At 41.7% G+C, this 26,180-nt stretch overlaps 1 pseudogene across 1 annotated transcript; it reads left to right on the top strand.

The window, feature by feature from the left end:
* On the top strand, positions 1-24,583 carry LOC306637810 (nmrA-like family domain-containing protein 1; annotated as a pseudogene). The gene is made up of 5 exons (XR_013766775.1): positions 1-141; positions 16,491-16,730; positions 18,497-18,744; positions 19,789-19,979; positions 23,241-24,583. The product of XR_013766775.1 is annotated as a nmrA-like family domain-containing protein 1 (transcript).
* The last annotated feature ends 1,597 nt before the right edge of the window (positions 24,584-26,180 follow it).

Raw genomic sequence — 26,180 nt, 5'->3', positions numbered from 1 at the left:
GTGGCTTAAAATGCTCACACAAGAAGGAAAAATGCATTTCAGCTGTGTCTGCTGCAGAGGAAAGTTCTGCTACTCCATCAGTTCTTCCTTTGCCCAGGAACATGGCCAACAGGAAAGTAATTACAGTGTTTGGAGCAACAGGTAAGAAAAAGTCCTTCTGTTAAGTGCATGCTGATTTTACTCATTCATTCTGATTTAAACTTTAGAACCTGTGTGAGCTGAACAAAGAGCGTTTTGGAGGAAGTTTAATCTCGCTTGTGCTCTGTGTGTGTTTGTGTGTGTGTTGCTGGGGATTGAACCCAGGGCCTTGCTCCTTGTTTGCTTTTGATGTGGGTGAGGGTCAGAATGATTTTGATTTGTAAAAAATGACTTCAGTGGGACAATGACAACTGACACAGTCTCTCCTCCTTCGGGAGCTATACTCTGGAGTCCTTGCTCCACTTACTTCCTGATCAACAGCAGGGGCAAGTGTGAGGAACCTGTGAGTGTGTAGACCAATATTCCAGGGATTCTGAAAGGGCAGAGGGGTTGGGAGGACATCCTTGATGCCAGGAAGCTCGGTTCCTATCTTGGTTGCCAAACAATCATGAGGATAATTTTTGAGAAAGAGGAAAAGGTTGTATTGATATGCCAGCAAAGGAGGAGAACACGGGCTCCTGTCCCAGAGGCTGTGATTCTGTCTGCCAAGGGGAACCCAGGGCTTCTAAAAGGGAAATACAAGGGCTGGGATCCAAATATTATCAGTAGGTAGAATTAATTAGAGTTATTGGTGACCTTAAGCGAGCCATTTCTCCAGCTTCTGGGCTTAAAGTTTCTTTATTTTTGTGGGCAGTGATATTCTCCTGGGTCTAGTAAAGGACATGGTAGCTTAGGGCAGGACAGTTTTGTTTTGTTTCCCTGCTGTTAGGGAGGAAGAGAGAGGCAGAAGAAGAAAAAAATAAAAGAAAAATACATCAGGGCTAGGAATGTAGCTCAGTGGTAGAGTACTTACCTAGCTTGTGCAAGGACCAGGGTCCGATCTTCACACCGAAAAAAAGTCAGTTTTAAAATAAGTCACCTGAGGTCAAGTGGCAAGGTTTGTAATCAAAGCATAAAGCGGAACCCTGTTGCATATGGAATGAACTCTCTCACCTAAATGGCAACAGAACTATTGAACTGGTCTCCCTAATTCTACTTTGCTACCTAATTCTCTCTAATTCTAATCCTTTTTCTAAGGAAGTCATCTTTGTAAAATGTTAAGCACACCAGGTCCCTCCCCCCTTGTATTCTCATTTCAGCCTCCTGGTGATCCATTTATTTTTTTATTTATTTATTTTTAAAGGGTTTCATAAAAATTATGTTTATTGAAGTACAAAGTATGCCAAAGGTAAAGTTTGATAATGTTCTATTATTGAAAATAACTGAAAACAAAACTGTTTCCAAACAGTTTATATAAGTACTTGAGAATTCATCATTATCTAAATGACTGAATTTTCTCTAGAATACATACTGCAAGCATGTAACTACTTGAATACTTTTATAAGAGATCATTAGGATGAGAAATGTGGAAGTTATATAGGAAAACCACCATTACAAGCCATTTCTCATGATTTCCAGTCCAAAGAATTCTCCAACATACCCTGATACTTCTGCCAGATACATTAAAATGACATAACCAAAGTCAGTCTAGCAAAAGAGCAACTCTCGGCTAAGTGATGGTATGAACTATTTATATTTTTCATATACACATCTCAAATCTCTTGTTATCATAAATTTTAATATTCTTTACTAGAGCATAATAAAGTAGAAAGTTGAAGATCAGAAACCTTGTTTCATTTCTTTGCTTTGCTACTAACTTGCAGTATGACCTTAGACAAGTTTGGTTTCTTTTTTCCAATTTCATTAAACCTCAGTTTCTCATCTATAAGATAGGAATAAAGTATTATTCATGAACATAGCCACTGGTTATTTGCCACACACTGAATTAAACAGTATAGCAGACATTTCTTGTAACCTCTGCATGACATGGGTACTTACTTACAAATGAGGTAATAGAGGAACAGTGCAATGTAATATATTCCAGAGCACACAATAAAGGGCAAAATCAAATCTGAACCCAAGAGTCTCCCTTCAGATAAGGCTGTGCATTTAACGACTATTCACACTATCTCCTTACTGCCTTAGTAATAAGGAAAGTTTCCAGGGAAGTATAGTGTGATGATATGCCAAAACTGAGAGGCAACATCTTAAAAAGTGAACTTATTCTATCTTCTGGCTTGTCCTAATCTGATGGAAGTATCAATAAACAGAGGAAGGGTGGGTCAACAGGAAAAAGCGGGGTGGGTATAATCAGACATTTCTACTGCAAAATAACCTACTTCATCAGAAGGTTGTTTATCTTTTCTCTTGAAGTAATCACAGTTTGATCTTCTTGAAACAATGAAAGTTTAATGAGCACTGAAGTGTCTACCAGTTTGGGATTAGAATAAATTACAAGACTGCCGTGCCCATGGGAGTGGCAACCTGCATCCCACAGCCTCCAGGATAACCCCGAAGGGAGCCGAAAGGCGATAGGTAGGCCACAGAAGTTTGCACGGTGTGCTGGCAGTTCATGCCCCAGTTCTCAAAGTCTGAGAGTCCCGCCAGCCACGTTTGGAAGGCTCCACCACAGTCTCTTTATGATAAGGCCCTGGATCTCGGCGTGCCTATAAACTTCGGAACCTGCTTTCGAGTCCACATGAGGACACGAAACCCACAGGATCCGCCTCCCCACCGGCAAGTTCAGCAAGGAGACGCTGGGCGCCTGTACACAGAGGTTGGGGACCAAGGCGCGGCCCACCCTCCGGCTCCAGGCCGCCGCCCTGCACCCGGGCCCCGGGCGCCGAGGGGCGGGGTCGCCGCGGACCCCCGCCGCCACCCGGGCGGCTATGCAGGAGCTGCAGGGGGAGGGGCGTGCCGCAATCCGCGGGCTCCGACTTCGGCGCGCCCCGCTCGGTCCCTGTCGGTCCCCGCCCGCCGCGGAGCCCAGCTGAGGCCTGTCGCCCGGCGCCGGTCTCGGGCCTGCGCTCCGCCCGTCCTCTCGAGCCGCCATGAGGCGAGTCAGAGGAGGCGCAGGCGGCTGCGCCGCTCGCGGCTCCTTACCGCTTCACTACGCCGGTCTTGATCTTGATCTGCCTCACGCGAGGATCGGCCATGGTCCCTTGAGCGCCGCAGGAAGGAGGGGCGGAGATCCTGAGTAACAGTCTGGTGATCCATTTAAAACCCTCAGATAATGTGTGTCCTGTGTCTGCTCAAAAACCTCCAATGCCTCCTGCCCTTCCTTCTCCAAGGAAAATACAGTCCTACTCAGGGCCTGCGCTGCCCACCTCAGACCAGGCCTCCTATCACTCTGCCCTCCTGCTCCAGTTACTCCTGTTTACTTGCTGTTCCTCTAAGTGTTCCCACCTCAGAGCCTTTGTGCTGGCTGCTCCCTCACTGAGGATGATCTTCCCCAGTCACCCACACAGTTTTCTCTCACATCATTCAGATCCCCACCAGATGCCACTTTATGGGGCCAGATGCAGTGATGCATACCTGTAATTCCAGTGACTGAGAAGACTAAGGTAGGAGATCACAAGTTTGAGGCCAGCCTTGGCAACTTAGGGCTGGGGATCTAGTTCAGGGTTAGGGCCTCCCTGGGTTCAATTCTCAGTCCCACAGAGGGGAATAAAAGATGTCACTGTGAGGAGTTTCCAGACTTTCATTTTAAAATTGCAATTCCATTTCCATCTGGTCACCATCTGGTTCCATTCCCTCATGATTTATTCTGTTACTATCTGCTTCTCCACAGAAAACAAGCTCAATGTGGACAGAGATTTTGTCTGGAGGAGGCAAGCACTAAAACCAAGAGAAAGGTGAAATAATTCCTCAAACCAACGGGCAGTATGGGGGCAGAGTGGCGCATGCCAGTGATCCCAGGTACTCAGGAGGCTGAGCCAGAGGATGGGCAGCTTAGCAAACCCTGTCTCAAAAAAGAGGCACCAACAAAACTAACAAACAAAAAACCCCAGCAGTCAGGCAAGTTATTGATTTTAAAAGGAACAAGAAGGAAAGGAAGAGGTGGGAGGATAACTGTATTAGGCTGTAGAGTGATGGCAAATGTTGGTCTTTCTTGAAAGAGAAGCCACTGAGTCTCCGAGCAGTAATGACATGAGTTTAGTATTGAAAGGATCATTTGAGCATCTGTTTTGTGAAGAGGACTATAGGGAGCAAATGTAGCAGAGAGACCTGCTAGGAGGCTGTTGCCATAAAACCAGGCCAAGAGGACAGTGGCTTAGACCCACAAGCAGCCACAGGTTGGGGGAGTGGTCCAGAGTCTGGATAGGTTTGGAAGGGAGAGCTCACAGGGTTCTCTGATAGACCAGATGTCAAGGGTAAGAAAGAGAATTGAGAGGTATCGTCAGAGTTTTCTGGTTAGAGCAACTAGAAGAATAAAGTTGAGATTTACTGAAGTGTGAAGACAGTGGGTAGGGATCATTTTAAGGAAAGCCAGCAGCTTCAGTTTTAGTGTCCGTTAAACTTGTCCACATAGGCCTGTTTGCACAGGCAGTTGGCTAAGGTAAGGGACCAAACTGCTAAAGGAATCAGGTTAGCATGTGTCAGAATTGAAGTTTGATTCCTAGTTAGTGAAGGAAATGGGCTGCTTACCCCCAGTTCTTGTTCCTGGTTGAACTTGGGAGAACTGGATGTGTTTATATATTTGAGGTGGGGTTGCTAGATTTTGCGATAAAAAACACAAGACGCCCAATCAAGTTTGAAGTTCAGATAAACAATGAATCATTTGTTTGTTATAAAGAATATTCAAATATTGCATGAGACATACACTGCATTTCCTCACTGTTGATTTGAAAATTCCAATTTAACTGGGTGTTCTGCATTTTATCTGCTAACCCTACTATCAAGCCTTTCTGTACTGGACTTGGAGTGGCTGGGTCCAGGAGCAGTGGCTACTGCTGTTGGTGGTTTCTAGAAGATTAGAAACTCCCAAAGCCCTTGGTGCAGATTTAGGAAATCTGTTCTGTGCTTGTTCCTATTCAAGGGCTCTGCCCAAACCTATGGGCCAAGCTGGAATAAAAAGCATTCCTGCAGGGTGCCAGGCCCTGAGCTACACTTTCTTCACTAATAAAACCCCCATGGGAGTTTACCGGCCTTACTTATAGATAAGGATAAGGTGTCCGAGGCCATGCAGTTAGTAAAGGCCTTCCAGTCAAACCCAGCCCTTTTCTGCCACTTAGTTTATGTATTACTTTAAGCAAATAACTTAATTTCTCTGAACCTTACCTTTCTATTTGTAAATTGGAAATTGTAATAGGGTCTTTTTTGTTGTTGATCATTGTTACTGGGGATTGAACCCAGGGGTGCTTCACTATTGAGTTGCAAACCCAGCCTTTTAAAAATTTTAAATTTGAGACAGGATCTCACTAAGTCGCTTAGGACCTTGGTAAGTTGCTGAGGCTGACCTCAAGCTTGAGATTCTCTTGCCTCAGCTCCCGAGTCTCTGGGATTACAGGTGTGCCTCACTGCACCCAGCAGGAATTGTAATAGTATCTTAAGACTCCACTGTGAGAATTGAGATAAAGTATGTTCAGTATACTGTCCAATACCTATTATTTGCTGAGAACTCAAAAACAAAACAAACTTAGGATCTATCCATCTCTAAAACATGTATTTGAAAAAAATAGCATCTTCCTGTGGTCTCTGAATGGAAATGGAAAAGACATTTAGGAAAAAGCTGAAGAACTCATAATGCCTCCACACCAGAAACCTGGGACTTGTGCAAGAGAAAAAAATAATAAATAAATGGAAAAAATGTCCAAGAGGAGGTAGTGACATCAGAGATGCAAGGATGCTGCCCAGGGGGAGAAGCTGGGGAGCCTGATGGGCTGCTCTCCCTCACCTGGGCCCTCATCTCAATCACTTTCTTTTTCTTTTTTTCATTTATTTTTAAATTGTTTGTTCTATTTAGTTATACATGATAGCAGAATGCATACACGAATGGGGTACAACTTTTCATTTCTCTGAACATACATAATGTAGAGCCACACCATTCATGTAATCCTACATGTATTAGGGTAATGATGTTTGTCACATTCTACCATCTTTCCTTTTCCCATGCCCACTCTCCTCCACTCATTTCCCTCTACACAATCCAACATTCCTCCATTCTTCACTTATTGCCTTCCCCTGCAATACCCCCCATTATGTATCAGCATCCACCTGTCAGAGAAAACATTTGACCTTTGGTTTTTTGGGATTGACTTATTTTATTTTAGCATGATATTCTCTAGCTCCATCCATTTTACCTGCAAATGCCATAATTTTATTCTTCTTTATTGCTGAGTAATATTCCATTGTGTATATATACCACAGTTTCTTTATCCATTCGTCAATTGAAGGGCATCTAGGTTGGTTTCACAATCCAGCTATTGTGAATTGAGCTGCTGCTATAAACATTGATGTGATTGCATCACTGTAGTATACTGATTTTAAGTCCTTTGTGTATAGACCAAGGAGTGGGATAACTGGGTCAAATGGTGGTTCCATTCCAAGTTTTCTGAGGAGTCTCCATACTGCTTTCCAGAGTGGCTGCACCAATTTTCAATCCCACCAGCAATATAAGAGTGTACCTTTTCCCCCACATCCTCACCAACACCTATTATGGCTTGTATTCTTTTTTTTTTTTTTCCGTTTTTTTTTTTTAATTAAAAATCATAAATTTACATAGGGCAATGTTGTTTGATTCATTCTGTTATTTTTTCCCTTCCCCCCACCCCTCCCACCCCTCTTTTCCCTCTATATAGTCCTTCCTTCCTCCATTCTTACCACCCTCCTTATCCCTAACCCTAAACCTAACCCTAACCCTAATGCTAACCCCTCCTACCCCCATTATATGTCCTCATCCGCTTATCAGCGAGATCATTCGTCCTTTAGTTTTTTGAGATTAGCTTATCTCACTTAGCATGATACCCTCCAATTTCATCCATTTGCCTGCAAATGCCATAATTTTATCATTCTTCATGGCGGAGTAATATTCCATTGTATATATATACCACAGTTTCTTTATCCATTCATCAACTGAAGGGCATCTAGGTTGGTTCCACAATCTGGCTATTGTGAATTGAGCAGCTATGAACATTGATGTGGCTGTATCTCTGTATTATGCTGATTTTAAGTCATTTGGTATAGGCCGAGGAGTGGGATAGCTGGGTCAAATGCTGCGTTCCATTCCAAGCTTTCTGAGGAATTCCATACTGCTTTCCAGAGTGGCTGCACTAATTGCAACCCCACCAGCATGTGTGAGTGTATCTTTTTCCCCACATCCTCGCCAACACCTATTGTTGCTTGTGTTCTTGATAATCACCATTCTAATTGGGGTGAGATGGAATCTTAGTGTAGTTTTGATTTGCATTTCTCTTATTACTAGAGATGTTGAACATTTTTTCATATATCTGTTGATTGCTTGTACATCTTCTTCTGTGAAGTGTCTGTTCATTTCCTTAGCCCATTGTTGATTGGTTTATTTGTATCTTGGTGTAGAGTTTTTTGAGTTCTTTATAGATTTCTGGAAATTAGCACTCTATCTAAATTATGAGTGGCAAAGATATTCTCCCCACTCTGTAGGCTCTCTCTTCACATTACTGATAGTTTCCTTTGCTGAGAGAAAGCTTTTTAGTTTGAATCTATCCCCAGTTATTGATTCTTGCTTTTATTTCTTGGGCTATGGGAGTCCTGTAAGGAAGTCTGATCCTAAGCCAACAAGTTGAAGGTTTGGGACCTACTTTTTCTTCTATAATTTGCAGGGTCTCTGGTCTGATTCCGAGGTCCTTGATCCATTGTGAGTTGAGTTTTGTGCAGGGTGAGAGATAGGGGTTAATTTCATTCTGTTGCATAGGATTTCCAGTTTTCCCAGCACCATTTGTTGAAGAGGCTATCTTTTTCTGCATTGCATATTTTTTTGCCCCTTTGTCTAGTATGAGAAAATTGTATTTATTTGGGTTTGTGTCCATGTCCTCTATTCTGTACCATTGATGTACCTGTCTATTTTGGTACCAATACCATGCCGTTTTTTTGTTACTATTGCTTTGTAATAGAAGTTGAAGATCTGGTATTGCGAACCCCCTGCTTCACTCTTTCTACTGAGGGATTGCTTTAGCTATTCTGGGTTTCTTATTCTTCCAGATGAATTTCATGATTGCTTGCTCTATTCTGTAAGGTACATCATTGGGATTTTAATTGAAATTGCATTGAATCTGTATAGCACTTTTTGGTAGTATGGCCATTTGACAATATTAATTCTTTCTATCCATGAACATGGGAGATCTTCCATCTTCTAAGGTGTTCTTTATTTCTTCTTTAGTGTTCTGTAGTTCTCATTGTAGAGGTCTTCACCTCTTTTGTGAGATGATTCCCAAGTATTTTATTTTTTTTCGATGCTATTGTGAATGGGGTAGTTTTCCTAATTTCTCTTTATGAAGATTCATCACTTATGTATAAAAATGCATTGGAGTTTAGGAGCATTAATCTTATATCCTGCTACTTTACTGATTCAACTTATGAGTTCTAAGAGTTTTCTGGGTGGGAATTTCCTGGTTCCTCTAAATATATAATCATGTCATCAGCAAACAGGGATAGTTGAGTCCTTCTTTTCCAATTCGTATCCCTTTAATTTCTTTGGTTTGTCTAATTGCTCTGGCTAGAGTCTCAAGAATGATGTTTGAGTAAAGTGGTGAAAAGAGGGCATCCCTGCCTTGTTCCAGTTTTTTCGGGGGAATGCTTTCAGTTTTTCACCATTTAGAATGATATTGGCCATGGGCTTAGCGTAGATGGCCTTCCACAATGTAAGGAATGTTCCCACTTACCCCAATTTTTTCTAGTGTTTTGAGCATGAAGGATGCTGTATTTTATCAAATGCTTTTCTGCATCTATTGAAATAATCATGTGATTCCTTAACTTTTAGTCTGTTGATATGGTGAATGACATTTATGATTTCTGGATGGCTGAACCAACCTTGCATCCCTGGATAAAACCCACTGTTGATCGTGGTGCACTATCTTTGTTAATATATTTTGTATGTGATTTGCTAAAATTTTGTGAGAATTTTTTGTATCGATGTTCATTAAGGATAGTGGTCTGAAATTTTCTTTCCTCGATTGTGTCTCTGTCTGGTTTAGGTAATCAGGGTGATATTGGCTTCATAGAATGAATTTGGGAGGGTTCCCCTCCTCTTCTATTTCATGGAATACTTGAGGAGTATTGATTGAGCTCTTCTTTAAAGGTTTTGTAGAAACTGCTGAGAACCCATCTGGTCCCGGACTTTCTTTGTTGGTAGGCTTTTGATGACCTCTTCTATTTCATTGCTTGAAATTGATTTATTTAAGTTGTGTATGTCCTCCTCGTTCAGTTTAGGTAATTCATATGTCTCTAGAAACTTGTTGATGTCTTCAAGGTTTTCTGTTTTGTTGGAGTATAGATTTTTAAAATAGCTTCTAATTATGTTTTGTATTTCACTCGTGTCTGTCGTGATATTTCCTTGTTCATTCCGAATTTTAGTAATTTGAGTTTTCTCCCTCTTTCTCTTTGTTAGTGTGGCTAAGGGTTTATCAATTGTGTTTATTTTTTCAAAGAACCAACTATTTATTTTGTTAACTTTTCCGATTGTTTCTTTGTTTCAATTTCGTTGATTTCGGCTCTGAATTTAACTATTTCCTGTCTTCTACTACTTTTGGTGTTGGTCTGCTCTTCTTTTTCTAGGGCTTTGAGCTGTAGTGTTAAGTCATTTATTTGTTGATTTCTACTTCTTTTGTTGAATGCGCCCCATGAAATAAATCTTCCTTTAAGTACTGCTTTCATAGTGTCCCAGAGATTTTGATATGATGTGTCTTTGTTCTCATTTACTTCTAAGAATTTTTTAATTTCCCTCCTGACGTCTTCTATTATCCATTCATCATATAATAGTGTATTATTTAATCTCCAAGTATTGGAGAAGTTTCTGTTTTTTATTCTGTCATTTATTTCTAATTTCAATCCATTATGATCTGATAGAGTGCAAGGTAGTATCTCTATCTTCTTGTATTTGCTAACAGTAGCTTTATGGCATAAAACATGGTCTATTTTAGAGAAGGATCCATGTGCTGCTGAGAAGAAAGTGTATTCGTTCTTTGTTGGATGGTATATTCTATATAAGTTGATTAAGTCTAAATTTTGATTGTGTTATTGGGACCTATGGTTTCTTTATTCAATTTTTGTTTGGATGATCTATCCAGCTGTGAGAGAGGTGTGTTAAAATCGCCTAGTATTATTATGTTGTGGTCTATTTGATTTCTGGAATTGAGAAGGATTTGTTTGACGTACATGGATGAGCCAATGTTCGGGGCATAGATATTTATGATTGTTATATCTTGCTGATTTATGCTTCCCTTAAGCGGTATGTAATGTCCTTCTTTATCCCTTCTGACTAGTTTTGGCTTGAAGTCCACATTATCTGAAATGAGGATGGATACTCCAGCTTTTTTGCTGTGTCCGTGTGCATGGTATGTTTTTTCCCATCCTTTCACCTTTAGTCTATGGGTATCTCTTTCTATGAGATGAGTCTCTTGCAGGCAGCATATTGTTGGATTTTTCTTTTTAATCCAATCTGCCAGTCTATGTCTTTTGATTGATGAGTTCAGGCCATTAACATTCAGGGTTATTATTGTGATATGATTTGTATTCCCAGTCATTTGACTCATTTTTGTTTGTTGACATGATTTGGTTTCTCCTTTATGTGGCTATTCCTTTAGGCTAGTTCCTCCTGTTGCTGATTTGCATCATTGTTTTTCATCTCTTTCTCATGGAATATTTTGCTGAGAATGTTCATGTAATGCCAGCTTTCTTTTTGTAAATTCCTTTAGCTTTTGGTTTATCATGGAAGGATCTTATCGTCAAATCTGAAAGTAAGTTTTGCTGGGTATAAGATTCTTGGTTGGCATCCATTTTCTTTCAGGGCTTGGTAAATGTTGTTCCAGGCCCTTCTAGCTTTTAGGGTCTGGATTGAGAAATCTGCTGATATTCTTATCGGTTTTCCCCTGAATGTAATCTGATTCTTTTCTCTCGTGGCCTTTAAAATTCTGTCTTTATTTTGTATGTTAGGTATTTTCATAATAATGTGCCTTGGTGTGGGTCTGTTGTAATTTTGTATATTTGGAGTCCTATAAGCCTCTTGTACTTGGTTTTCCATTTCATTCTTCAGATTTGGGAAATTTTCTGATATTATTTCATTGAATAGATTGTACATTCCTTTGGTTTGTTTCTCTAAGCCTTCCTCAGTCCCAATAATTCTTAAAAAATTTGGCCTTTTCATGATATCCCATAATTCTTGTAGATTCTGTTCATGATTTCTTACCATCTTTTCTGTTTGGTCAACTTTGTTTTCAAGATTAAATATTTTGTCTTCAATATCTGAGGTTCTGTCTTCCAGGTATTCTATCCTATTGGTTATGCTTTCTATGGAGTTTTTAACTTGGTTTATTGTATCCTTCATTTCATAGATTTTTTTTTTTTTTCAGTATCTCTAACTCTTTATTGAAATGATCTTTTGCTTCCTGTATTTGCTCTTTTAACTGTTGATTGGTGCGATCATTTAATGCCTGCATTTGTTCTTTCATCTCCTCCTTCAATGCCTGCATTTGCTCTTTCATCTCCTCATTTGCTTCCCTGATTGTTTTAATTATGTACATTCTGAACTCCCTTTCTGACATTTCTTCTGCTGTGCTGTCATTGAGTTTTATTGATATAGTATCTAGGTTTGTTTGGGACATTTTCTTCCTTTATTTCTCATATTGGTCAGATGTCAGTGGTACTCTGTGATATTGCAGATTTCCTCTATTGGCTTATAGTGTCCCTGTAGATTTCCAGTGTATCACCTCCCAGCCTTCAGTAGCCTGAAGTATTAGAGTAACTTGATAATGCAGTGCTTCCGAAGAACGCTGCCCCTAGCCCGCTACTGGTTCCAGGGAGAGAGACCTGGAGAGGTCTCTGGCTGCCCTACCTGGTCCCAGAGGCTGCTTGCCGGGTTGGAGGTCCTTGCTAGCTTTGGGGACTTGTGGCTGGCTCTGTGTAGAAAGGCTCTCGCTGGGCGGTCTGCTCCGAGAAGCTAGCCTATAAAGGCGCTTCCCGCCGGAGGGAGCTGGGCTGCTTGGTGGAAGTCCCTGGCTGCCCTGTCCTGGTCTCTGAAGCAACCTGCGGGCGGGCCGGAGCTGGCTGCGTGCTGGTTCTGTGCAGAAAGGCTCTCACTGGGGCTGCTCTGCGAATCTGGAGAATCTGGCCCTGTGGGAGGAGCCCACCGCCGGAGTGCTCTAGGACCTGCCTGGGGGAGACTCTATCTGCCCTGTCCTACTCTAATAAGCCTTCTGAATCCAGGCCTGCCACCCGGCCGAGCTTCACCGGGTGGGGGAGGCTCACCCCGTGGTTCTATTTTAGTCCGAGTCTCTCAATGCCTCCCCTTCTTGAATCCTGGGTTCTGGAGCGACTGGAGATGCAGTCACCCTCTAGTCCGCCATCTTGGATCCTGGCTTGTATTCTTGATATAGCCATTCTAATTGGAGTGAGATGAAATCTTAAGGTAGTTTTAATTTGCATTTCTCTTATTACTAGAGATGTTGAACATTTCTTCATATATCTGTTGATCAGTTGTATATCTTCCTCTGTGAAGTGTCTGCTCAGTTCCTTAGCCCATTTATTGATTGAGTTCTTTGTATTTTTGGTGTAAAGTTTTTTGAGTTCTTTGTAAATTATGGAGATTAGTACTCTATATGACGTGCATGTGGTAAAGATTTTCTCCCACTCTGTAGTCTCTCTTCACATTATTGATTGTTTCCTTTGCTGAGAAAAAGCCTTTTAGTTTGAATTCATCCCATTTTTCTTTTTGGTAGTGGTACTAGGGATATTCAGGGGCACTCTACCCCTGAGCTACATCCCCAGTCCTTCTTTTACATTTTAATTTTGACACAAGGTCTCACTAAGTGCCAAGGCTGGCCTCAAACTTCTGATCCTCCTGCCTTAGCATCCTGAGTGGCTGTGATTACAGGCATGCACCACTGTGCCTGGTCATCTCAGATACTTTCTGCCAAAGTAAGGGGTATATATACATTTTTGCACAAATACCTGGAAGCTTCCCAAGTTCGAGGCCAGTCTCCACAACTTAGCAAGACCCTGTCGTAGAATAAAAAATAAAAAGGGTGATTATGTGCCTCTGGGTTCAATTCCCAGCACAGAGAGAGAGAAAGAGAGAGAGAGAGAGAGAGAGAGAGAGAGAGAAGTATACACTCTACCACTGAGCCCTGTCCTTTATTATGATTGTGTAATTTTTGTTCACACTTGAGCCATGTATGCACTACTACACTTTTCTTACACAACTTCTTGTTTTCCCTTAAATTAAAAATTGCTTGCTTCCTTCCCTCCTTCCTTCTTTTCCAGTATTGGAAACTGAACTCAGGGCCTCATGCATGCTGGGCAAGTGCTCTACCACTGAGCCACATCCCTAGCCTTCCTGAGCTCTTTATTTCTCATCTCACTGGGCAATCTCTGGTAACTTAGGTACCTTATAAGGAGTGCATGGGGTTACAATTTTGAGAACTTGGGTATCTGAAAATGTCTTTATATAAAATTGTTAGAATTGATCTTTTGACGAGGCTTAGAATTCTACATAGAAATTCACTTTTTCCCCCGAGTGGCCTCACTTCATTGCCTTCGGTACTGTAAGGAAATGTTCAGCTTTCCCCCGCCACCCGCCCCCTTGGCTTGTGCTTTCTCTTTCCTGCACCACCACCACCATGCATGCTGCTCTGCAGTTTGAGTGCTGATCTCCAGAGCTCATGTTTGGCTCATGCAAAACCCAAGAAAGGAATCAAGACTGAGAACACCATCATGCTCATTAGAGGGTCGTGGGGCAGGATGGTTCTGTGGGGCAGTTTAAGATTAAGTGCACGCTCCGCTTGTGATGGCAATACCCACCTGGTTGTGAAATGAAATGACAAAAACATTATGGTAAGAGTCCAATGTCTGGAAAGGGGTCAGTTCCCCTCCCCTCTCTCAGCCTTTCTCCAGGAAGCCTGATTAAAACCTTGGGTCCCTCCTGTTTGCATTGTCAATGACTGCCCTAAGAGTCTGACTACTCCCTCCTGAAATGTAATAGATGTCTGTGAAAAGAGCTCTTTCTTATCTGTTCTGTGAGCATACTTTGGGGACACTGCACAGGCCTTCAGCTGCATAGATTGGAATTTTTTTAAAAAAGAGGAAGAAGCCCCAATGATAGGATGAGTCTAAGATGACATCAAATAACCTATAAATATTGTGAGAAACTGTGAATCAGGGTTCCGAATTTTGAAGTACTAATCTCCTCTGGGCCCGGTGTAAAATAAGGCTTGGTTTTCCCTACTTTTTGAGTGCCGTCTTGTTGTTCCCACAACACACTAGCTCATTGTGAACCACGGATTCCAGATCAGATTCAGATTTGACGGGCAATCAATGAAACAGACACCTCAGAACTCTGATCTTGTGTTGTTTTTTTTTAGAAAACTGCAATTTGATGCTATCACATCCTGACTACTCTAGTAAAAATTTCCTTCTTCATTTTCCTCTTCCATATTCCTCTATTTGTAGGTGAAATGACTGGTGTATGCGTGTAAGCATATTGGTCTCCCCCACCCCATCTGATACTGGGGATTGAAAGCAGAGTTGCTTTACCAGGTCTTTAATTTTTTTTTTTTTAAAGCCAGTCTCACTAAATTGCCCAGGCTGGCCTCAAACTTGAGGTTGTCCAGCCTCAGCAACTCTTGAGGCTGAGAAAGAGAAAAGTAAATAAAAATATGAACCAGAAATCTCACTGTAATATGTGTAATGTGGGACATGGTCTTGTGTGGGGCCCTCACTCACCCCTCAATTGGGAGCTCAGCTCATCTCCTTGGATTCTGAGAAATTATCTCTCATTAATTATCAAATAATTTCTACACTTCCATTTTCTCTATTTTCTCAGTTTGGAATTCCCTTGGCTTGATCTTCCAATTATTTCCTCTCTCCTATTTTCTATTTCTTTGTTTCTTTCTTCTAATTCTGGGAGATTTCCCAAACTTTTTCTATTGAAATTTTATTTCTGCTCTAATATTTTAAATTCCTGAGAGCTAGTTCTTAAGAATGCGCTCCCTCCCTCTCTCTCCCTCCCTCTCTCTCTCTCTCTCTCTCTCTCTCTCTGATTTTTTTCTACTAATTCTTCCCCTTTTTGCAGATGTAGTTTTGGAATCCAAAACCTTCTTCAATCTTGGAGAATTGTAATTCCTTTTATTTTTTTCCCTTTATTCCTGTTTATTTTGGCTTTGCCTTTAAGGTGGAGGCTTTCCTCACACATTTGGTGAATTTTAGTACCTGTTTATACTCATCACTAGACAGTTTGCTGCTTTCATTGATTGAAGCTCTCTGTACAAAGGCAGAGCTCATGGAATGGTAGAACTTCTTTTAGAATTAGCAAGCATGAATCAGCTGGGCATGTCACAAGAAACAGGTACCACGCATTCAGAGAAGCCACAAAAATTCAATAAAGTTGGACAGGGAAGAGAGCAATAAAGAGTGTGTAAGCAACAAAAGGAAAGAGAGAAGGATAAGAGAGATGACCAGAACCTGAGATATAGAGATGGTCACCTCTTCCTTGCCCTTGGGTCTCCTGCTGACCCTTTCCATTGCTCAGACCCAACACAAGGGCAAGAGAACCCATTGATGGAGTCCATAAAGGTGAGCCTGCCAGGGCCCTAAGCAGGATGGAGAAAGTCAATGAGGATTTGGAAGCACAAAAATCATCTAGGACAGATCCAGCCAGTCTCATGGAGGAATTGGAATCTCAGTAACCCAGCCCAGCACCTGGTATTTATCATAGGACTTTCAGTAAGTATATCCAGAGTAGATCAAGTAGACAAGTGATGATCATAATACGATTGGCCTTGAATGCCATATAAAGAAACTTGTGCAAGTTTTTAAAATGTTTAAAGAATACAGACTAAGCTACGGATGTAGCTTGGTGATAGAGCACTTGCTAGCATGTGCAAAGCCCTGCCTTTGATCCCTAGCACTGCCAAAAAAGAAAAGAAAGGGCGCATACTAGGAAACTTTTTTGGAATTAAAATTGCATGAAGAACCCCCATATAACATCTATAACTGAATAATATTATAATTGCCCCTGTTGAATCTGGGATAGAGAGTCTGGCACCCTGTTCTTGTGGCCTTCTTGTGGCCTCAAGCCTTTTCCACTCCTGTTCTCCCCTGGCTTCTGCAGTCACCTCTGAAGATGCTGCAAGAAATTCAGTTGGGAAACTATGGGGATACCTCAAGTATCTCGCAGGTCCCCAAAGTAGGTACTACAGCAAGCCTACACTGAGCAATGAAACTTCCTGACCGTCCTGAGCATTCTTCCTGAACCTTCCTGAGTTTCCTCTCCCCTACCTCTACAGGAGCTCAAGGAGGCTCTGTGGCCAAGGCTCTTTTGGAGAGCAAACATTTTGCAGTGAGAGCACTGACGAGGGATGTGACTCGACCAAAAGCCCTAGAGCTGCAGGGCCTTGGAGCTGAGGTGGTAAAAGGTGACCTGAATGACAAAGCATCAGTGGAGGCCGCCTTAAAAGGAGCCTATGGGGCCTTCGTGGTGACCAACTTCTGGGAGCATTTCAGCAAAGACAAGGAAGTGTGTCAGGTGGGAACCAGTTTTCTTCTTTCCCTCCCTACTATGTCTGTCCTCTCTGGCAGAGAGCAGGACTTCAGTCTGGGGAAAATTATAAGCCTCACTCCACAACATTCCTGTGAAATTTAAGAAGCACATATACTTTAGGTACCTGCTCAGGGTGTCTTTATTAAATTAATGTTATGGGCACCTCTGTAGATCCTGTATATTTGCAAGTGACTTTAGTAAAGTCATTCGATTCTCTGCTTCTCATCATTTACTTCTAGATGGCCTGTGGGGGTGGCAGCCAGGTTACCCATATAACCTCCACTCAGACAGCCAAATGGGGAGAATAAAATGTGAAGAATACATTTACACTTCTTGCTGAGAATTGGGGATGAATTAGTAATGGGCAGGTAAAAAAGAAACTAGCAAGCAAATAAACCCAGAATAATAACTTCAGGAAAAAGAGTGTGTAGAGGGAGTAAGTGCATAGAAAATCCCAAAACCTGTTTCTGCTGTGTGTAAGCATATTGATCTGTCAAAACTTTTTATTGTGATGATGAAATAAGAATTGTGTGTGGTGGTGGTAGGGAAGAGGACGTAGAGGGAGAGTGTGTGCACAAATGTGCACTGAACTCTCGTCTTAGTATGAATTTAGTGGAGATCTCAAACTGAAAAAAACTCCATTAGTGGTATAAAAATATTTTTTGGAAGTAAAGAGACAACTAACAGGGATTAAAACAGTTACTCATAGAGAGCAGTAATGGGCATGAGAGCACAGGTTGTGCTTTTATATTATAAGATCTACCCCCTATGACAGCACTATTTGGGAATTTAAAATATGTATATGTGTAAAAATTTGGAAGAAAAATGAAGATTAGATTTAAAAATGTGATGGATGGGATCAGCCATTTGCACATATGGCACAATTCAAAAACTTAAGAGCATGATCAAGTGTTTCAGGGATGTCTACTTATTGATATTTAGAGCTTTTCTTTTATTTACTTATTTATTTCAGCACATCTACTGGTGTTAAGTTCCGGAAAGATTTATTTTAAGAGTTCTGGGTTCTAATTCTGATATTCACTCTCTATGGAACCTGAAATTACAGGTTGTCTCTCTGCTTCACTTTTTTTCTCTTTGCTAAGCCAGATTATGTCTTCTCTGCCTGCCGTATGAAGTTCTGTGAGGGAAAATAAGAAACAGTGAAAAAAAGGGTAAAAAAGAAAGGTGTGGGGAGGGAGGGAGATAGATATGAAGGTGCTTTGGAAATTTGGGAACTAAAAGCAAAGAAGAGAATATAATACATTTGTGTTTGTGCATGTGCATGCACACATCTCTCCATTATACTCTTAATAGCCAAATGATGTGCATATAGTAGCCCGTTATCAGACAGATTTATAGAATATATACAGATGTGGAAGTTGATCACCAAGAGACCAAGAGCCCAGAGGAAGAGGGTGACCGCTCTTTGGCTCTTGCCCCTGGGCTTCGTTCAGGTCCCTGGAGTTTCCTTCTCTGCTGCCCTACTCTTTCCTGTTGCACTCCCCCATGCCCTGTGTCCCTGGCCTTGCAGCCCCAATGGATGCAGAATGAGGGGTTCAGCATCATGGAGGGGAGCCTCTGCTCGCCATTGCTGATGGCCCCACACTTCATAGGTGGAATATATTTTGGTGCTGGAAGTTTCCTCTTCACAGGGATGAAGACAGAAGTACAGAGGGAGTGGAGGAGACCCAGCACCTTCCCTTTAGTCTGCGAGCAGAGGTGCATATAAAGGCTGTACTGTCTTCCCTCCGGGAAAGCTGGTGGCAGACACCGCCAAGCGCCTGGGGCTGAAGCACATGGTGTACAGCGGCCTGGAGAACGTGGAGCAGCTGAGTGGGGGCAAGTTGCACGTGCCGCACTTCGATGGGAAGGGAGAGGTGGAGGAGTATTTCTGGTCCATTGGATTCCCATGACCAGCGTCCACTTGGCAGCTTACTTTGAAAACTTTCTCACCTCATGGAAACCTGCAAAAGCCCCTGATGGAAATTATTACACCTTAGGTAAATGGAAGGTTGGAGTGAAAGATAACCAGACACCTGGCTGCCTTCCTCTCTCTCTATCTTCCCATTCCTGCTCCTCTTCAGTGGACCCATCAGTGAAGCACCTACTGTGCTAAGATAGCTACTAAATTGTCCTAGATTTACTTGCAGCAGCTACACTGTAGGGGGCAGAGAATTGATCTGAGACCAGAAGCAGAGAGGGTTGTCTTATTAACATGCTGACGCTTCTTATGTAAGTAGTGAGCTCTGTGACTTTAAGCTTCATTTTCCTCCTACCTCATGAGAACGTTGGACATGATGTCTGCTAAGGGCCCTTCTAGCTCATCCATCTGACGTTCTGTGATAACAGGGGTGGACCTAGATTTCATGGTATTAGAATCTCAAGGGGCCAAAACCCCAGAATACAGCCTCCCAGGTCCTCCCTATGCAGAATCAGTAGAGCCTATAATCTGTAATCAACCTGCTCAGGATGAAGAGGTGGTACCTTATTGTTCTTTGGTATCTTGACCCATCTGAGACCCTCAGATCTGTAATACCAGGCCTTGACTACTGTGAGTCTCATTCTCTACTACAGGAATAACTAATATTTACTAAGCAACTACTAGGTTACAGAGTGGGCTGAGTTGGGCCAGTCTTGCTCCCCTCTGCCAGCACCATCCATTTTCAGGGCTAGTTGGTTCAGCAGGTGAGTTGTTACACACTCCTTAGTGGATTCTGACTTCCATGACCACTGTCCTGCCCTGCTCAGTCTTGTTCATTTTATGACAACCCTGTGAGAACTAACCTGGGGTCCACAAAAAGATCTTAATTCCTTCCAAAGGCCGTGCCTTCAATGATCTTTGCCTGGGTTCCACATCCTTAATGTCACCTCTTAATGTTGCCACACTGAGAAACAAACTTCAACACAGGGACAGCTGGGAGACAAACCATAGCAATTGCTGTTCTATACCTTTTGTTTAAGTGGTTGATTTGGCTGGGTGGATCTACCAAGGAAGCGATAAAAAGAGCTATCTTCGTCTTAATCTTTTTTTTTTTTTAATCTAGCACTGCCCATGGGGGATGTACCAATGGACGGTATCTCTGTTGCTGATATTGGAGCAGCTGTCTCTAGCATTTTCAATTCTCCAGAGGAGTTTATAGGCAAGGCTGTGGGGCTCAGTGCAGAAACACTAACAACATAGCAGTATGCCGATGTTTTGTCCAAGAGTCTGGGGAAAGATGTCCGAGATGCAAAGGTGAGTTCTTGGTTAATGTACTGTTATCATACAAATTCACTAGACTTTCAAATTCACTAGACTTTTAAAGCAGGGTTGAGCTTACACTATTGGAAGAAACTGAAGAGGACTCCAATTACACAGACCTGCCTTCAGTGGTTAATGTGGTTGAATCCTTCCCATGTTGCTTTATTTCTTTGACTTGAGGTTTAAAAAATATTATTATACTTCCTTTGTGGATTGTTGTGAGGATGAAAGGAGATGTTATAGCAGGTGCTTGGCACTGGCTGTGGTGCTCAGGAAAACCCTCAATAACTGAGCCTGCTCTAAATCATGCAGGAATGATCAGGACATGGAGAGGACAGATCTTTCATAGCCAAGTGAGAGGACTGGCAATGCTGAGCACTACCAGCTATTTCCCCAAGCAGGTTGTTGATATGAGACAGAAAGAAGAATGAGCTGTTTTGATGCTGCAATGAGATAGTTAAACAGTTGCAATTGAGACCATATGACCCACAAAACCTAAATCATTTATACCCAGCCCTTAAGGAAAAGGTTTGTGGATCCCTATTCTAGGATGTTTCCTGTTGTTAGGGATGGAAGCTTGGTCCTTGTTTGCATCAGCATCTCTTGGTCCAGTGAATCTTGAGGGGATGTCTAGATTCCCAGTTCAGCCTCAGGTACTGGGGTTGTGAGGAAACTGAGATTCTTTTATCTGGAAAAACTACTGCAGGTGTCAATCTATCCACAAAAGCACATCTGAGTATATCATTGAAACCATATAAAATTTGCTAGAGGAAAGTTATCCCCAAGCCCTTGAAGATCACCCACTCAGAGATGGACTCCATAGAGGTCTGCCCAGTTCCTTGTAGCTGAGTGTACATTGACGTCTTGATGATCTCTCTCTCAGAACGTTTGCATTTGAATCTTATATTCATTTTGTCTTGTGAGATTTGAACTTCGTAGGAAAGAAGGAGAGAAGGGGAAGCAGTGTGGTATATCATGTTGTTTCCTAATTCAGCTGATGCTTCTCTGGCACCAAAAGTTCTAGGGCAGTAGAGGCAGGGAGTTCTACAGAGTGGTTAATGGTGTTCTTAGTAACTAGTCTGACTTGAAGACAACCGCGCCTGCATCAGGACTGGGAAAATGCTTAGGCATTATCCCTATTCTGGGGAAGGGTGCATCTGGCCACAAGGTGGCGATCCAGTCTTCTTGATCCGACACCACTACACACCCTGTCCCAGCCCTCCATCCACTCAAGTCTGTTGGTTAAATCATTTTAATGAATGCAGACTTCAGACCAAATTCCTATCAGGAGTTCTGGATTGACTAAAACTTTCTAACCCCCACAGGAAACACGGTTCTATTATGAAGTGACACCTAAGAGAACAAATCTTGAAAATTCTTCAAAAATCTGCAGTAAAAAAATTCCTTATTTTATTGAGGCATGTTAGTTATCAAAGTTATAGCAGAAGAAAATGAATTGGTGACAGAGATTTCAAGTCATCTTTCATATTTCTCATGAAGAGTCTTCTCTTTTCAAAGTTTTTAATATTTCTGATTTCTAAAATAATGAATGCTTATTGTAAAAAAAAACTCAGGAAATTATGAAAAGAATCTAAAAATCACACATAGTTCAATTTCTTAGAGATAGTTACTGTTATTATTTGGTTGCTTTTTCCCCCAATCTTTTCCAGTATACAAAATATGTATTGTGCACATACTTAATAAAATTAAAATAACACTAAATGTGCCATTTTGTATCTGGTCTTTATACTTGACATTATATTATAAACATTTTTCTATTTTACTAAACTTTTTCAAAACCAATTTTAATAATTGTGTAATATTCTTATTGTAGTAGATGTACCAGAATTTATTTTACTATTTTTTATTACTCGACATATAGATTATTCTTGAATTGTCATTATTATAAATGACATGTGATGATTATGATTTTATGTAAGTTGATGTTGAACACATTTCAAGTTTTTAAAATTTGATTTTATTATTTGGTACTGGAGATTGAACCCAGGCATGCATGAGCTATATTCCAAGCCTTTTAAATTTTTAGAAATTTATATTTTGAGACAGATTTTTGCTGAGTTACTTAGGGCCTCACTAAATTGCTGAGGCTGGCCTCAAACTTGTGATCTTTCTGCCTCAGAATTCTGAGTAGTTGGGCTTACAGGTGTGCACCACCACACTTGTCAAATTATTTTAAAGGCCAAGTGGAATTATAAGGTCAAAGTTTATCTCTGGAGTCTAAAGACAGATTATACTGGACCTGATAGAAGTGGGCTTTGCTTATTCAGTAGGGGCAATTTTGATCTAGTTAATGTCAGAAAGGATTTGAGGAGTGAATTTCATGGAAGGCAGTCAGTTCAATAGGTATGGGATACGCACTAATTCTATTCAGGCCTGCCTGGCTCTGGCAGAGGCTGGGATGATTGAAGGAAAAATTCAAAACTGTGGATTATATAAAGGGAATGAGATGGGGGAGGAGTGGGGGTATGAAAGATGGTGGACCGACACAGATATCAATACCCCATGTACGTGTATAATTACATGAATGGTGTGAATCTACATCATGTACAACCTTAGAAACAAGAAGTTGTACCCCATTTGTGTACAATGAATCAAAATGTAGTCTGTAAAAATTAAAGAAAGAAAGAAAGAAAAATTCAAATGTCTAACTAAGAAAGGGAAAAAGATGGATTGGGACATCAGCCATCTTTGAGGAGAATGTGGTTCTGCACTGAGGGACCTTGACTCTTATATGGCAGCCCAGACACCTTCTGGGGGAATCCCATGAGAAAATGCACATGAAAGCACTATGAAAGGTCATTCAAGTGAAGGGTAGTGCAGATATCCAGTACCTATCCAAGATACCTGGGACCTGAAACAAGCTTTCAGAATGCTTCAGCTCTTATATGGGGTATGTTCTACATATATTATGTAACATCACCAGCAGGGCCTGGGGCAGGAAATTGTAATCAAATACACCAGTATCTCTATAGTAAGGTATGGGAATATTTCCACTAAATGGGATAATTAAAGACTATAAATAGTTTTACATAGTTCAGATCAGATTTGCCACTAAATTAGTTCAGCAAAGTCAGTTTCTTGCCAAATTGCATGTGAAGCACACTTGAGTTTCTTAGATTTTGGAGTTGAGCTACAAAATTGTGGACTTGGATCTTCATTAAGGTGAATATCATCTTTTTATCTTATTTTAAGTGTGGGTTATAACATTTCCTCTTTTCTGCTTGTTCTTAAAAGATCACTCCGGAAGCTTATGAAAAGTTGGGATTCCCAGCCACAAAGGAATTGGCTGATATGTGTCGCTTCTATCAAATGAAGCCAGAGCGTGATGTCAAGCTCACCCACCATCTAAACCCCAAAGTCAAAAGCTTCAGCCAGTTTATCTCGGAGAACCTAGGCGCCTTCAAAGATATATAGAAAAATCAGCTGTTCAGACAGGCTTTGACCACACAGCTTCTCTGATCTTGCTCATCTTTGTAATACAATATCTACATTTGTAGAACAGATATGTTAGAATGCATTTATTTGCACCACCTAAGGAAACCCTTTTAATCCTCTGTTTAGTAGGAAACAGTGCATTGGTGATTTGATACAGTAACTGGATTCACATAGAACTTTCTAGCTAGTGATGAAGGTGTCCAACTACTTGGTTAAATGAAAGCCCTTTGTTTCTTCCTTCCTGCTGGGGATGGAACCCAGGGTCTTTTCATGCTCAGCATGCAGTCTACACTGAACTAGCCACACCCCCCATCACCTTCTGTAGCTCTCTCTTCCCAACCACCAAGTCACCTCAAAAAGATCTCTCCTGACAAACTTGGACTGTTGTGAATGGGAGTCCACTGAACTTTCCCCTGGGGTGAGCAATCTCGTCTCTGTTCTGACATTCTCCTAGGTGGCTCCATTTTCTCAAGTGCATCCCACAATTTTCAGTGAACTTTGAAATAACATGAATTTTAAAACAAATATCTTTGTAGAGAATCTTCTGGGGAATATGGTGTTTCATGAACAAGCACCAGCATCTGAAATAAATTCAGTTTTGCTTCAAGGTTGGGAGTTTATTCTCTGATTCATTCATTAAAGCCTCTATCAGATCATCATTCATTATTGGCCTATTCATTCATCTACACTTCATTTATCCATCCTACAACATTTTTTTTTTTTTTTTAGTGCCAGACCTGGTGTTAAGTTTGTGGATTTCTCTTGCCTCCTCTGTGTTTTCTTATTAGTGTGGTCTACTTGCCAAGGATGCCATGATTCCTTCCCAGTTTGTGGTTAGGTTTGTGTCAAGCCAGGGCTAGAGGAGTCAGGCCGCCATTTTGCTTCAAATGAAATGCAGAGGATCTGCAGTGGCTGAAGGAAAGGAAGCTGGGCTCAAGGACTGGGAAGGACATGGAAGTGGACAGATGAAGTGGCAGAAAGGCTCCACAAGTACCTTTGTATATCTCTGGCTTAGCATTTTCTATGTCATGTTATAATTGTCTTATTTGCTAGTCTTCTTCCTTACTCTGAGTGATTTGTATTCCTCTTTATCCCAGTGCCTGCTACATAATAGTTAACCAATAAATATTGATTGACTACATGAGTACATAAGTTAATTGACCATATCATTACAAGAAGAGAGAAATAAACAGGCACATAAGAACCAGTGGTAAGAACCAGCAACAGAGGTTTTAATGACCAGGGGCTATCCACTTCTAGAAGACAAGGGGACCTGCCCTGCACTACCTTGAGGCAGGCATTGCTTGATTCTAGGAGCAATTGAGTAAGGACTGGGTGGTGGTGCCTGCTGAGAGGATATCATGACCTGGGATCTGACTTTGGAGACAGTATTCCTGGTGCCAAACACAACTTTTATTAACTTTTTTTTTCTTAAGACGTTAAGGTTTTTTTTAAAAGTGAATGATGTTGATGTTATTGCAGACAAATATCTATAATTAGGGTGAAATCACAAAGTATATTTGTGGACCACTATCCTTTTCAATGCAATTTAGGTGCTCAGCCCTGAAACAGGCCTAAATAAATTGCCAAAAAGAAAAAATAAAGAAAAATCCTTAAACTGAAAATAGGTGGCTCATGTGGGTGACCCAAGCAAGAAGAACGGCTGCTATTTCTTAGACAAATTTCAGGATCCCAAAATGGAGAGGAGCTACAGCCTGGAGGACCTCTTGGTCCCGTTGTGTGTTTGCTGGGGTGGAAGTTGATTATTTCTGTCTGGAACAACAGACAGAAAGGCTACCTCCATCCTTTGTTCCTAGAAAGCCTGCGAAGTCCTTTCAGGATTTAGAATAAAACTTTACAGTGGCTGGTTTGAAATGAGTCAGTGCATTTTAGAGACCTCGATCTCACACAACCAAGAGGTTAAAAGGAACTTCAGAAGTTAGTCCAAAAGAGTTTAATATTTGTTGATAGTGGACAAGAGATTCCACCACCACTGCCTTAACCCCACTGCAATAATTCCAGGCCAAGGAGGAGCACAGCTTGGTGTGATTTGGGAGTGGGTGGGGCTTAGGGTGGGGGTGGGGTGAAAGGGACATGCAAGGAGATTTCTCTTCATAATTCCAGAACTGTCCCTAGAAAGCCCAGCTATGAAGTCCAATAATGCTGGATTTCACTGGCTCTGCCTCGGACTAGTGGAACTTGACCAGGTTACTCGACTCCTGGGCTTTAGTTCCCCACCCCGCCCCAGGACTGCTGGGAAGAATCAGGTTGGAAAGCACTTTGCACAGTCCTTCACACGGACAGAGTGCTCATGAAACAGCTGTTCCTTATTCTTGAGAGTAGTTCCTGCCCTGGCCTCTCTTGTGGCCCCCAAGTTCTGAGGTGCCCACTGGGCCCTGTGTTGAGTCTTGGTTCCCCTGACAGCCCTCCACTGCCCAGGCTGTTGTCCCTTCCATCTTCTTCTGCCCACCACTAGATGGCAGGACAAGCCTAGCATGAGAAAGGGTGGCCCCAAACTCATCCCAGGTGTTTGTCTTGGGGCTTTTTTGGGGACAGAGCCAAAGGAGATAGTTATGTGGTGCATACTGCAACCCTTTGGTCTCTGGCTTTCAGACTGTCAGTCACCTTCCATGGTCATTTCAACAGACATGCGCTGGGCACCTTCTCTGGGCCTGGTGCTGGCATCAAGTGCCTTCCCTGTGCCTGATTTGGGATTACAGAAAGGAAAGAAAGAGCCAG

This window comes from Sciurus vulgaris, assembly GCF_902686455.1.
Source record: "Sciurus vulgaris genome assembly, chromosome: 10".
Taxonomy (NCBI): domain Eukaryota; kingdom Metazoa; phylum Chordata; class Mammalia; order Rodentia; family Sciuridae; genus Sciurus; species Sciurus vulgaris.
The sequence above is the reverse complement of the archived record's forward strand: the minus strand, read 5'-3'. Positions and strand labels throughout refer to the sequence as shown.